Here is a 14,041-nt window from a genome sequence, read left to right as displayed (position 1 = left end):
GAAAATACAAACATTGAAACCTCATATGGTTGCTCTGTGGGACTTAGTTCTTAAGGAACTGGTGAAAAAATGATGATATTCTGTGAGTAATAAACTGTCCTCTGTCTCTGGCTCAGGAGTCTCAAGCCTTTTGCCAGATTCTATGAAATTGTGGCAGACTAACTTGTTAGCTTTCAAATAGGGTAAAGTCTCGGAACCTTCATATTTCTTAATACATATGTTCCTAATAATGGAGCCTCAACATATATAAAGCAAAAATTGACAGGTTTAAAAAGATAAATATATATAATTCCACAATCATAACAGGAGATTTTAACATTCCTCTCTTAGCATTGATGGAACTAGAAAACAAATCAGTAAGACAGAGAGGATCTAACAAGACCATCAATCATCTTGACCTAATTGATATTTATTTATAGGGCGCTATGCCCAACAACTGCAGAACACATATTCTTTTCAAGTACACTTGGTATATTCACCAAGACAGCCCATATGATAAGCCATAAAACAAAACTCAACAAATTCAAAAGGACTGAAATCATACAGAGTAGAACTCTATGAGAAGAGTAAGTTAGACATGAATAAAAATAGGACATAGAGGAAAACCCCAAACACACTGGAAATTAAACAACATACTTCTAAATAAACCATGGGTCAAAGAAGATATCACAAAAGAAATGAGAAAATGTTTCAAGTTGAATGATAATGAAAATCTAACATATGAAGATTTGTGGAATATAGTTAAAGCAGTGCTTAGAGGCAATTTTATAACTTTAAATGCTTATAGTAGGAAAGAAGTCTAAAAGCAATGACCTAAGTTTCAAGAGTAAGTACAGGAAGGAAATAATGAACATGAGAGCAGAAATCAATGAAATGGGAAACAAACAAGAGAGAAAATCAAAGGCAAGTGTAGTTTTCTACAAAGATTTAAAAAATTGATTAAATTCTAGCTAGACTGAACAAGGATAGAGAGAACAAATCATCAACATCAGAAATGAAAGAAGGGTTATCACTACAGATCCTAAAGACAGTAAATGGATAATAATAGAATATTATAAACAACTTTATGATGATAAAAAGAAACAAATTTCTTGAAAAATTCAGGTACAAAATGAAACAGAAAATCAGAATAGCCCTACATTTATTTTTAAAAATGAAACTGAACTCATCAAAAAATTGAATCCACCGTAACCAACCTTTCCACTAACACATTATTGACCAGGGGATTTTTGCAGAAACTAACGCCTGTGGCTGTTAATACGTCTCCAGTCAAAAATGTGTTAAGAAAAATCCAAGCCCATATGATTTCCCTTCTGAATTTTACCAAAGAAGAAATAACATCAAAATTATACAATCACTTTAGAATACAGAGATGGGAACACATCTCAACTTGTTTTATAAAGCCAGCATAATACTAACTCCAAAACCTGACAAAGATACTACAAAAATTGAAGATTACAGATTAATGATACCTTCATAAATATAGACCTAAAAACCCTTTAAAAACATTGGCAAATAGAATCTAACAATATATAAAATGGATAAATCATCATAACTAAGAATTATCCCCAGAATGCAAGGTTAGTTTAACACTCAAAATCCAATGAATATAGTTCACCACAGTAAACAGAATAAAGAAGAAAAACAATATGATCATTTAATATGTGCAGAAAAAACAAATGACAAAGTTTAAGATCTACTCAAAATAAGAAAACTCTCAGCAAACTAGGAACAGAAGGGAACTTCTTCAATATAATAAATGGTATTACAAAAACCTACAGGTAGGGCTTCCCTTGTGGCACAGCAGTTGAGAATCCACCTGCCAATGCAGGGGACATGGGTTCAATTCCTGGTCCGGGAAGATCCCACATGTCGTGGAACAAGTAAGCCCGTGAGCCACAACTACTGAGCCTGCGTGCTGCAACTACTGAAGTCCGTGTGCCTAGAGCCTGTGCTCCACAACAAGAGAAGCCATCACAGTGAGAAGCCCATGAACTTCAATGAAGAGTAGCCCTGCTCGCCGTAACTAGAGAAAGCCTGCACACAGCAACGAAGACCCAATACAGCCAAAAATAAATAAATAAATAAAAGTAAAATAAAATAAAATAAAAAAACCTACAGGTAACATCACATCATAATTGTCAAAATATTTAATGTTTTATACCTAAGATCAAGAACAAGGTAAAAAACACCACTTTCACCAAACATTATAATAGAGATACTAGCCTTTGCGATAAGGTGAAACCAGAGTAGGGAGGGTATGGGGGGAAGAAAGTATAGAACTTGGAAGAGTAAAAAGTAAAACTATCCTCATTTGTAGATAACATGAGAGTTTATATAAAACTCCTACGGAATCTACAAAACAACTAATAGCAAGATTACAGGATACAAGTTTAATATTAGAAAAAATGTATCAAGCAGCAAACTAACTAGAAAATGAAGTTTAAAAAATCCAATTTATGGAAATATATAAAAAATATAAAAGACAGGAATAAAATTAACAAAAGAATGCTTCACTGAAAACTACAGAGCACTGTTGAGAGAAATTAAACAAGACCTATTTAAACAGACAGATATATACCATGTTCATTGGAAGACTCAGAATTATGAAGATATTCTTTCTTTCCAAATTTATCTATAGGCTCAATGCAATTCCAATCAAAATTACACAAAGACTTTTTTAAAAAGTGACAAACTGATTATAAAATTTATATGGAAATGCAAATGACTGAGAATAGTGAAAGCAACCTAAAAAAAGAACAAAGTTGAAGGACTTACCTGACTTCAAAACTTACAACGCTAATAGAGAAACAAGATAGTGTGATAAGGTCTAGAAGACAGAAATAAAAGATTAATAGAACAGAATAAGGAATTCATATTGATTTTTATTATTAATGCATTCAATGAGGAAAGGAAAGTATTTTAAGCAATGATGCTCAACAACTAGATACTCATATTTTTAAAATGAACATTGACCCCTACCTCACCCTATATACTCAAAAATTAACTTGAGATGGATCATAAATCTCAGTGTAAGAGCTAAAACTACAAACTTCTAGAAGTATAAACGAAAAAAATTGATAAACTGGTCTTTATAAAAATAAACGCTTCTTCTCTTCTAAAGATACCTTTAAGAAGATAAAAAGGCAAGCCACAGACTGGGATAAAATATTCACAATAGTTATATCTGACAAAAAACTTGTATCCAAATATAAAAAGAACACTTAAAATTCAGTGATAAGAAAATAAACAACCCGATAGAAAGTGGGCAAAAAATCTGAACAGATTCAGATACAAGAAGCTATAGGGTTGGCAAGTAAGTGTTGAGTAAAAAGCTGCTCAGGGGCTTCCCTGGTGGTGCAGTGGTTAAGAATCTGCCTGCCAATGTAGGGGACATGGGTTCGAGCCCTGGTCTGGGAAGATCCCACATGCCGCGGAGCAACTAAGCCCGTGAGGCACAACTACTGAGCCTGCAGGTCTAGAGCCTGTGCTCTGCAACAAGAGAAGCCACTACAATGAGAAGCCCGCGCACCGCGATGAAGAGTAGCCCCCGCTCGCCGCAACTAGAGAAAGCCCGCGCACAGAAACAAAAACCCAACACAGCCAAAAATAAATAAATAAATAAATAAATAAATAAAAAAAGCTGCTCAGAATCATTGGTCATCAGATCAATGCAAATTTAAGCCACAATGAGATATCATTACCTTCTCATAACAATGACTAAAACTAAAGACACTGACAACACCAAAGATTGAATAAGGATATGGAGAAACTAGAACTTATACACTCTTAAGGGGAACATAAAACAGTACAACTACTTTGGAAAACTGGCAGTTTCTTAGAAAGTTCCCCACCATAACCACCCAGCTACTCTACTACTAGGTATTTATCTGAGAGGAACAAAAACGTATAGCCATGCAGATCTGTACATAGATGTTCATAGCAGCTTTGTTCACAATAGCCCCAAGCTGTAAATAATCCAAATGTCTACCATTTCATGAAGGAACAAAATATGTACTTATATATAATAGAATACCACTCGGCAATAAAAAAGAAAAACTACTGATACACTCAATAACATGCACAAGTCTCAAAATCATTGTGCTGAGTTAAAGAGACCAGACATTGAAAAATACATGCTATAAATTCCATTTATATAAGATACTTAAAAATTCAATCTAATCTATACAAAAAGCAGACAAGTGGTTGTTTGGAGCCTAGGGTAGAGGGAAAGATGGATTGCCAAGGAGCAAAAGGAACCTTTTAGGTTGACTGAAATGTTCTATTACATCTGGATTGCAGAGGTCGCTTCACAGGTTCACATATAGTAAATTAGCTGAATTGTACACTTTAAGTTGATGCAGTTTATTGTGTGTAAATTATAACTAAATAAAGTTGTTTAAACTTGCATTTGTTAGGTTCTCAGTGTTATACATCAGTAAACTTAAGGGCATTAGAGATGTTTTCAGATCTTCTCTATCTAAAAAGATTATCTTCTTGGACTCTCTCTCCTTCTTTTTTTTAAATTACCTTATATTTATGTTTAGAGTTCCAAACAGAACGTTAAAACTCATGGAGTCCATACCATATATCTTATACAGGTGTCTCATAAAATGCTTGGGTAAATGTTAGCAGATATAATGAAAAAAAGGATTTTCTTGTTAAAATAAGTTAGGGAAACACTGGGTAGAAACAAAATTAAACAGGTTTCTACATGCAGGAATTTTTGGAGCCAATACTAATGGGTATGAAAAATCTCCAAGAGAGAACTGCAGTAGCAGATAGAAATTCTATCCCACATTCTAATCACAGAACATCTCAAAAGCTAACATTACATTTCCACTTTGAAAAATGCTGCTGTATACTTTTTGCACATATCACAATACCTAGAACATGCTGAGTGTTTATCAAATATCTATTAATTCTTAAGTCATGTACAAATTAGCCAGCAAAAAGTCAATTAACAAATGCATAGTAAATACAGTGCCTTTGTTTAAAAATGAATGCTTTAATTATTTTCAGACTATTCCCCACACCTAACATTAGTTCATTAGGTAGAAATGATGCAAGATCATCTTCCTTGAAATGTACTTTATCATAGAATTCAAAACTGCATTTCAATCATGGGGATCACTTCTTCCCTACCCAAAACAAATAAATACAGGATTTAGGAAATTAGGATGATACCAGTAAACATATTTTTTCAAATTATTAAAAATATTATCTAAGATGAATAACATTAATTATTTATATAGCTCTTAAGAATCTATAAAGCAATTTTCACATAGTGTATTTCATTTAATATGACTCTAAATTCTGTGAATTAGATATACCCCCGTTAAGAAAAAGAAAATGAGGCCCAAGATCATGCAATGAATGACAGAAATTGAACTGAAATCAGGAGGTCTTTGAATATTGAATCATACCTTTTTTACTTTACTATCTTTCCAGTACAATATGATACTCAGTATCAATGGACAAAGAAAAAAAATTCTTGTTCTGAAATATGACACAGGTAACACAATAAATTTAAATATTTCTTTCATCAAAAAAATTATTACACAGCTACTCTATGCCAGGCTCTGTTTTAGCTGCTGGGGATACAGCTGCGAATGGCTTGATTAGTTTTTTAAAGTTGAGGTTATCCTTTTCACCTTTCTGGGAAAACTAGTCATTCTAGGCTATTTTAAAATTTCCTTTCTAATAGCTGCAAGAACAACACAGCAAAGGATATAGAGCGCACACATCATCTAAGTCACTGGAACAACACTCAGCATGCATCTGTGCCCCCCCCCCCCCGCCCCCCCAAGTTGTAGCTGTCCCCGGGCAATGCAGGTTGAGGACACTTGAACGATTATAACCTTGTCTGGGCCATCAGCCAGCTAGGCTTTTTCTGGCTTGATCTTGTCAGTGAAAGTTAGCTTAAAAAAAGGTAGGAAAGAGCTTTCCTTCCTGTAAAATCCTGAATGAGTTAACACCCTTCCTAGAATTTCTTTAAAGATACTGTTCTGCAATATTAGGGTGAAAGAATGTATTCTGAATGATGGCATGTTCTGATATTTTAAAATCACCATATGACAATTCTAATGAAGAAACAAGCCCAGGCTTCCTAATACCCTGAACGCTTCTGGCCGCAAGGTCATAGACACTGCAGTCTTACATTAACTCTATTTTAAAAACTGTCGGGCAAACTGCCTTTTCAAGAGGACCTATTCAAGACCTTGGGGAAGTCTCTATACCTCTCACAGCCTCAGTTTCCTCATGTGTGAAAATGATGGTGGTTCTTTAATCAGAGAGGCCTATATACTTCTGACAAGAATTTCCCTCAAAATATACAAGATGAGAAAACATCCCCACACAATTCTGCAAATAATTCCATTGAGTTCAAGTGAAATCTGCTTGCGCACCTCACAGTAAGAATTACTGTATTAGGTGACCTTTTAAATGGGCCTTCTAGACCCAATTCCATATATTATCTTACTCAAGGCAATGCCTGATTACATTATATGATCTTTACTGAAAATGTGTTATTACAATTTTAGTAGTTACACTACTTAAACTAATACTACTACCTTTTCTTCGTCTGACCTTTACAAAATGAACTCAGTTCATTTTGTAAAGGTCACAGTTAAAGGGCTACCTTTACCACAGTTAAAGGGCTACCTTTTCTTTTTTTATAAATTCTGAAGTTCAACATTTGTAATTTTATATTCTATCAATGTCCTAATCTAATTAGCAGAGAAATACTTGTTCATACCAAAGCATTAAAACAGACACTTTGAAGAATCAGGTTCCATTGGCTCTCATTCATTTAAAATGATCAACAAGGCTTTTAGAAGGATTATGGGAAATGATGTATGTCGATCATCTAGTCCTGTGTCTGGCATAGGTTGCTGTTCAGAAAACATAATTTTCCTACCCCCTTTAAAAGAAATAAATAAAATGATCAACAAGGGTGTGTATGTGAGTGCAGGAAACGTCTTTCTTCTATAAAGAAAAGCAGCACTGAGCCTTTACATTTTACTCTAATGAAAACATATCAATATATCATGATTCATGGAGAAAACAGTTCCAGAAACTAGGGAGAGAGGTGGGTCCTTGGTAACGGCTCTGATTTATTTCAAAGAAACCCTGGACTTTAGGTATCTCTCTCACTCTAAATTCAACTGATTAATAGGTGTGGTTAATTCTACCTCTTAAATCTCTCTTGAAACTGTTACTTCTACTCTGTCTTCTTTATTATATATTTGTTTGTTTCCTGTCTGTCTTTCCCAGTAGATTGTAGGCAGTATGTAATGGCAGGTATCATACTTTTTTATTCAACAATGTAAACTCAGCAATAGCACATTCAAGGCACTCAATACATGTTTACTCAATGAAGTCGTGCCAACATAATCTCTTGTCTAGAATACCATAACTACCCTGCTAGTTGTTTTTCCTGCCTGCAGTCTTACTCTTTCCTTCTTCTCCCTCTCTATCTACATCACTACTAAACTGATCACTGTAACTGCGAATACTGTAACTTCCTATTTTCTAACCATTTAAGGGCACCTCAAGGGAAAAAGTCAAATTCAAGTATAATATTTCAAGCTTCTGTAATTTTGGTGTAACTCTCCCAACTCATCTGCAGCCACTTTTCCTTTTTCACCCTGTGGCTCTAAGGACTCTAAACACTTACAGTTAGCCAAACTCCATGCTGCTTTCTGCATCCTTGCTCTCACACATAATTCTCTCTCTGCTCTGAATGCTTTTATCTCATAGCCTATCAGGTAAGCTTCGCCTCTTGTTCAAGTTTCAGCTTAAAAGTCTTCTCTTTTATACAATGTTCTATAACTCTTCTGAGTACTATATAACTTGTAATTTGGCATACAGGTTAAAAGTGAGGGCAAAATTGAAAAATTTAAAGGAGACACAAATAAATGGAAAGACGTCTATGTTCAAAGATTGAAAGATTTAATTTTGTTAAGATGTCAAAACCATACAAATCAATCCACAGATTCAAATGTGAAAATAGCATTTTTTGTAGAGTTAGAAGACTAAAATTCATAACGAATTTCAAGGGACCCCGAATGGCCAAAACAATCTTGTTATAGAAGAACACAAGTTGGAGGACTCACACATCCAAATTTCAAAACTTCCTAAAAACCTACATCAATCAAGACACTGTGTTACTTATCCAAGGAGAGTTACATAAACCTATCGAACAGAATGGAGAGCCCCTTATAAAGCCCTCACTAATGTGGTCATATGATTTTTGAAAAGGATACACAGACCAGTCATTGAAGAAAGGACTGTCTTTTCAGCAAATCTTATTGAGGAAACTGGATATCCACATGGAAAATAATGAAGGTGGATCCTTACCTTACATTTTATTAAAAAAATGATTAAGTTGGATCAAAAACCTAATCATAAGAGCTAAAACAGTTAAACTATTAAAAAATACAGGAAAGCCTTCATGACCTTGGATTTAGAAATAATTTCTTTGATATGACACCAAATGTACAGGCAACAAAAGAAAAACAGATAAACTGAAATAAATAAATATTTTTTTAAGGTGCACCAAAGACACCATCAAATCATATATCTGATAAGGGGTTAATATCCAAATATATAAATGACTCCTACATCTCAACAATGAAACAATCAGATTTTTTAAATGCCCAAAAGACATGAATTTTCCAAAGATGTATCGGTGGCTAATAATCGCATGAAAATATTTTCAACATTACTAATCACTAAGGAGTTTCAAGTCAGAACCACAATGAGATACCATGTACATCCATTATCATTAAAACAAAACCACAGGAAATCACAAGTGTTAGGATATACAGAAAATCCTTGTGCACTGTTGGTTTGAATGTATTGTAAAATGGGCAGCCATTACGGAAACGATGTGGTGGTCATGAAAAAAATTTTAAATTGACTTTTACACCTTTTGATTCAGCAATTCCACTTTGGAGTATATACCCAAAATAATTAAAAACAGGGACTCTAATAGATATTTGTACACCCATGTTCACAGTATCATTATTCACAATACACAAAAGGTGGAAGCAAACCAAGTGGGGGAATGGAAAATTATTGTTTAATGTGTATGGAGGTTTATTTAGGGGAAATGGAAAAAGATCTGTAGATGAAAAATATCTGCAGATGGATGGTGGTAGTAGTAGAGCAATGTGAATATATTTTATGCCACCTAACTGTGCGCTTTAAAATGACTAAATTGGTAAATTTTATGTTATGAATATTTTACCAAAATAAATTTTATAAATGTCAAAAAAAAAAAAAAGTGAGGGCAAAAGAATCAGCCTAACTGGGTTAAAATTCTAGCTCCATCATGTATTAGCTGTGTGTTTAGATAAATCATTTAAACCCCTTGGTACCTTAAAATCCTTAACAGTACTAGTTACTCAGAGGATGACCCTAGGAATTGAATGACATAATCTATATAAAGGGCTCAGCACAGTGCTTGGCACATGGCATGCATGCTTCAATTTAGATGCTATTACCACTGTTCCTGTTCCTGTATAATTATTCCAGTATTTGACTGTGCTCCTTGAATATAGGGAACGCCAGTTATCTTTGGATCCTAATACCTGGCACATGGTAGACATTAATGTTCTTTAAATGAATGAACGAATAGATGTTCTAAAACCACGAGGTTAGAATAACGGTAGACAAGTCAGGTTAAAATACAGATTCTTGATTTATATTTATATTTATATTTCAATGTTTAAACAGGATTACTATTTAACAAGTCTCTACTTGCCTCTTCCTGCTTCTTATCATAGTCTCTGAAATGCTCAATTCATAGCCCTTTCGTAATAGAGAAGGGAGAAGTTATAGAAATAGGCTTGCTCTCTTCAATAGGAATCTGATAAAGGAATCATTAAGAGAGGAGGCCCTAGAACATGCTTGTATTTATTAAATCTTTTCATGTTGCGGATACACATTATTCAGCCTAGAGAACATAGCTGACTTCTGGAAATGTTTTTTTAAATGTGGGATCCTAGCTCTGTGTGTGTGGGTGTGTTTATTTTTTATAAATTTATTTATTTATTTTTGGCTGCGCTGGGTCTTCGTTGCAGTGCGCAGGCTTTCTCTAGTTGCGGCGAGCGGGGGCTACTCTTTATTGCAGTGCGTGGGCTTCTCATTGCGGTAGCTTCTCTTGCTGTGGAGCACGGGCTCTAGGTGCACGGGCTTCAGTAGTTGTGGCGCACGGGCTTAGTTGCTCTGCGGCATGTGGGATCTTCCCGGGCCAGGGCTCGAACCCATGTTCCCTGCATTGGCAGGCGGATTCTTAACCACTACACCACCAGGGAAGCCCTGGAAATGTTTTTTGTGTTTTCTGATTTGCATTTCTCTAATAATTAGCCATGTTTAGCATCTCTTTATGTGCCTGTTGGCCATCTGTATGTCTTCTTTGGAAAAATGTCTATTCAGGTCTTCTGCCCATTTTCTGACTGGGTTGTTTTTTGATATTGAGCTGTGTAAGCTGTTTTTACGTTTTAGATATTAAGCCCCTGTCGGTCTCATCATTTGCAAATATTTTCTCCCATTCCATAGGTTGTCTTTCAATTTTGTTGAGGGTTTCCTTTGCTGTGCAAAAGCTTTTAAGTTTGATTAGGTCCCATTTGTTTATTTTGGCTTTTACTTCTTTTGCCTTGAGAGAATGATCTAAGAAAATATTGCTACGATTTATGTCAGAGAATGTTTTGCCTATGTTTTTCTAGGAATTTTACACGTCATGTCTTATATTTACTTCTTTAAACCATTTTGAGTTTATTTTGTATATGGTGTGAGGGAGTGTTAAAATTTCATTGATTTACATGTAGCTGTCCAGCTTTCCCAGAACCACTTGTTGAAGAGACTGTCTTTTCTCCACTGTACCTTCTTGCCTCCTTTGTCATAGATGAAGTGACTGTGGGTGTGTGGGTTTATTTCTGGGCTCTCTGTTCTGTTCCATTGATCCATATGCCTGCTTTTGTGCCAATGTCACGCTGTTTTTTTTTTTTTTTTTTTGTCACGCTGTTTTGATTACTGTAGCTTTGCAGTATAATCTGAAGTCTGGAAGGGTTATGTCTCCAGGATTGCCTTGGCAATTAATTCTGGGTCTTTTGTGGTTCCATGTAAATTTTAGGGTCATTTGTTACAGTTCTGTGAAAAATGTCCCTATTTTGATAGGGATCACATTAAATCTGTAGATTGCTTTGGGTAATATGGCCATTTTAACAATATTAATCCTTCCAATCCAAGAGCATAGGATAGCTTTCATTTCTCTGAATCATCTTCAACTGCCTTTATCAATGTTTTATAGTTTTCAGCATATAGGTCTTTCACCTCCTTGGATAAGTTTATTACCAAGTATTTTATTTTATTTTTGACGTGATTTTAAATGGGATTATTTTTTTTTTTTTTACTTTCTCTTTCCGATATTTCATTGCTAGTGTAAAGAAATGCAACAGATTTCTGTATGTTAACCTTGTATCCTGCTACCTTGCTGAATTTGTTTATCAGTTCTAATAGTTTTTGTGTGGAGACTTTAGGGTTCTCTACATAGAGTATCACATCATCTGCAAATAGTGAGAGTGTTACCTCTTCCCTTCCAATTTGGATACCTTTTATTTCTTCTTTCTTGTCAGACTGCTGTGGCTAGGGCTTCCAGTACTATGCTGCATAGAAGTGGAGAGTGGGCATCCTTGTCTAGTTCCTGAATTTAGCAGGAAGGCTTTCAGCTCTTCACCTTTGAGTATTATGTTGACTGTGGGTTTGTCAAAAATGGCTTTTATTATGTTGCAATATGTTCCCTCTATGCCTACTTTGGTAAGAATTTTTATTATGAATGGATGTTGAATTTTGTTAAATGCTTTTTCTGTGTCTATTGAGATGGTCATGTGGTTTTTGTCTTTCCTTTTGTTTATGTGGTGTATCACATTAACTGATTTTTGTATGTTGAATCATGCTTGTGACCCTGGACTGAAACCAACTTGATCATGGTGTATGATCCTTTTTATTACTGTTGGATTCTGTTTGTAAATATTTTGTGGAGGATTTTTGAATCTATAGTCATCAAAGATACTGGCCTGTTATTTTCCTTTTTTTAGTGTCTTTGTCTGGTTTTAGTATCAGGGTGATGGTGGCTTCACAGAATGAATTTGGGAGTGTTCCCTCCTCTTCAATTTTTGGAATAGTTTGAGAAGGATAAGTATAAATTCTTCTTCGTGTGTTTGGTAGAATTCCCCAGTGAAGTCGTCCAGTCCTTGACTTTAGTTTGCAAGGAGTTTTGTTTTGTCTTGTTGTTGTTTTTTTTTTTAAATTATAGATTCTATCTCATTTCTAGTGATTGTTCTGTTCAAATTATGTGCTTCTTCTTGACTCAGTTCTGGCAGCCTGTATGTTTCTAGAAACTTGTCCATTTCTTCTAGGTTGTCCAATTTGCTGGTACAGAAATGTTTTATATCTTTGAATTTTGCTTTTATCTTTAAATTTATTTATTTCCAGTTTTATTGAGGAAAATTAACAAATATACTTGTATATATTTAAAGTGCACAATGTGATGATTTGATATACATTTACAGTGACATTATTATCAAGATCATATCCATCACCTCAAATTTAGTTAACTGTTTGTGTGTATGTGTGGTGAGAACAGTTAAGGTCTACTCTCAGCAAATTTCAAGTGTATAATACCATATTACTAACTTTAGTCACAATGCTGTTCATTAAATCCTCAAAACTTTCTTATAATTGAAAGTTTGTACCCTCTGACCAACATGTCCTCATACCCCCCACCTCCATTGCCCCTGGTAACCACCATTCTATTCTCCTTCTATGAAATCCGCTTTTTTTTTTTTTAAGATTCCACATATAAATGATACCACATGGTATTTGTTTTTCTCTGTCTGGCTTATTTCACTTTAGCTACTATCTTTTTAAGTCTTGAAATTCTTAATGTTTCAGGAACACTATTTCTTAACATCTTCTATGAAATTTCATAATCTTTAAAAGTATAATTAGACTGAAGGAAGAATAGCTTTAGAGACCAATAAAATAAGCAATATTTAGCAAAAACCATGCAAGCCCCTGCAAGGAACACTCTGCCTTATATTACTTGGTAATTAAGCTTTTAGGGCAATGAGAAAGTATATAAATTGTACTTAAGTTGGGGGAAATACCTGCTGAATAGAAATCAGAAAAGAGAAACAGATTTTACATAAAATCTGAATAACAAAATTTTAACTACCCATGTGATATTTTAAAAGTAACTTAAAAACACCAACTTGAGTTACTTTTTTGTGCACTCTGAGCAATACAAACTATGAGCAATACAAACAAGCATACGACTCGGACCTAATCTTTAAGAACTTACACTTTAAAAGTGGAGAAAGTCAACATACAAAGAATTAAATACAGTAAGCCTTAATCAATGGGCTAAGACAGTAGTAGAAAAGATGACAAAATGTTTAATAAGTGTTAATTAATAATTTAAGAATGAGTTGAGAATAAAATTGCAACTTGATGGATGCTGTGATACTAAAAGCCACTCATTTGATGAGATAAAGCCAGCCATATTTACCTAATGCATATACAAAACATTTTAGAAAGGCAGAAAGAGTTGACAGGAATGTGTTAGATGTCAATTACACTTAAAATAAGCAATAGGTTCTAACCAATCTTCATAATTCCTTTCTTATAGCTTTTAGCTTAGTAAATCTTTTCATAAGAAATAATTTGAGATCTTTTAATTTTGTAGTATAACTAAGTAGTAATGATATATAGTTGTACTACACACATCATACTTTAAATAAGTAACCCTTTTGAGATGGGTATATTTGAAACCATGGAGAATATAATCTATGCGGGAAAGAATCTTTCCAAAAAATCCAAGGAAATAAAAATTTTATTTGTATTTTTAAAACATAAAATCATTATTAGTGAAGTTATACTTATTACAACTGATTCAGATAATGGAAAGTGAGAAGTTCCAAGAGTCAAGATTAATTGATTTAAGACTTTGGAAGTGAGAAATTTCAAACTGCCT

The 14,041-nt window shown here is 34.2% G+C and overlaps 1 protein-coding gene across 1 annotated transcript in view; it reads right to left on the bottom strand.

Moving 5' to 3' along the window:
* AFG2A (AFG2 AAA ATPase homolog A) overlaps window positions 1-14,041 on the bottom strand; it is a 342,950-nt gene that overhangs the window by 67,869 nt on the left and 261,040 nt on the right. The gene's annotated exons all lie outside the window — the stretch shown is intronic.

This window comes from Delphinus delphis, chromosome 5 (genome assembly GCF_949987515.2).
Source record: "Delphinus delphis chromosome 5, mDelDel1.2, whole genome shotgun sequence".
Lineage (NCBI taxonomy): Eukaryota > Metazoa > Chordata > Mammalia > Artiodactyla > Delphinidae > Delphinus > Delphinus delphis.
The sequence above is the reverse complement of the archived record's forward strand: the minus strand, read 5'-3'. Positions and strand labels throughout refer to the sequence as shown.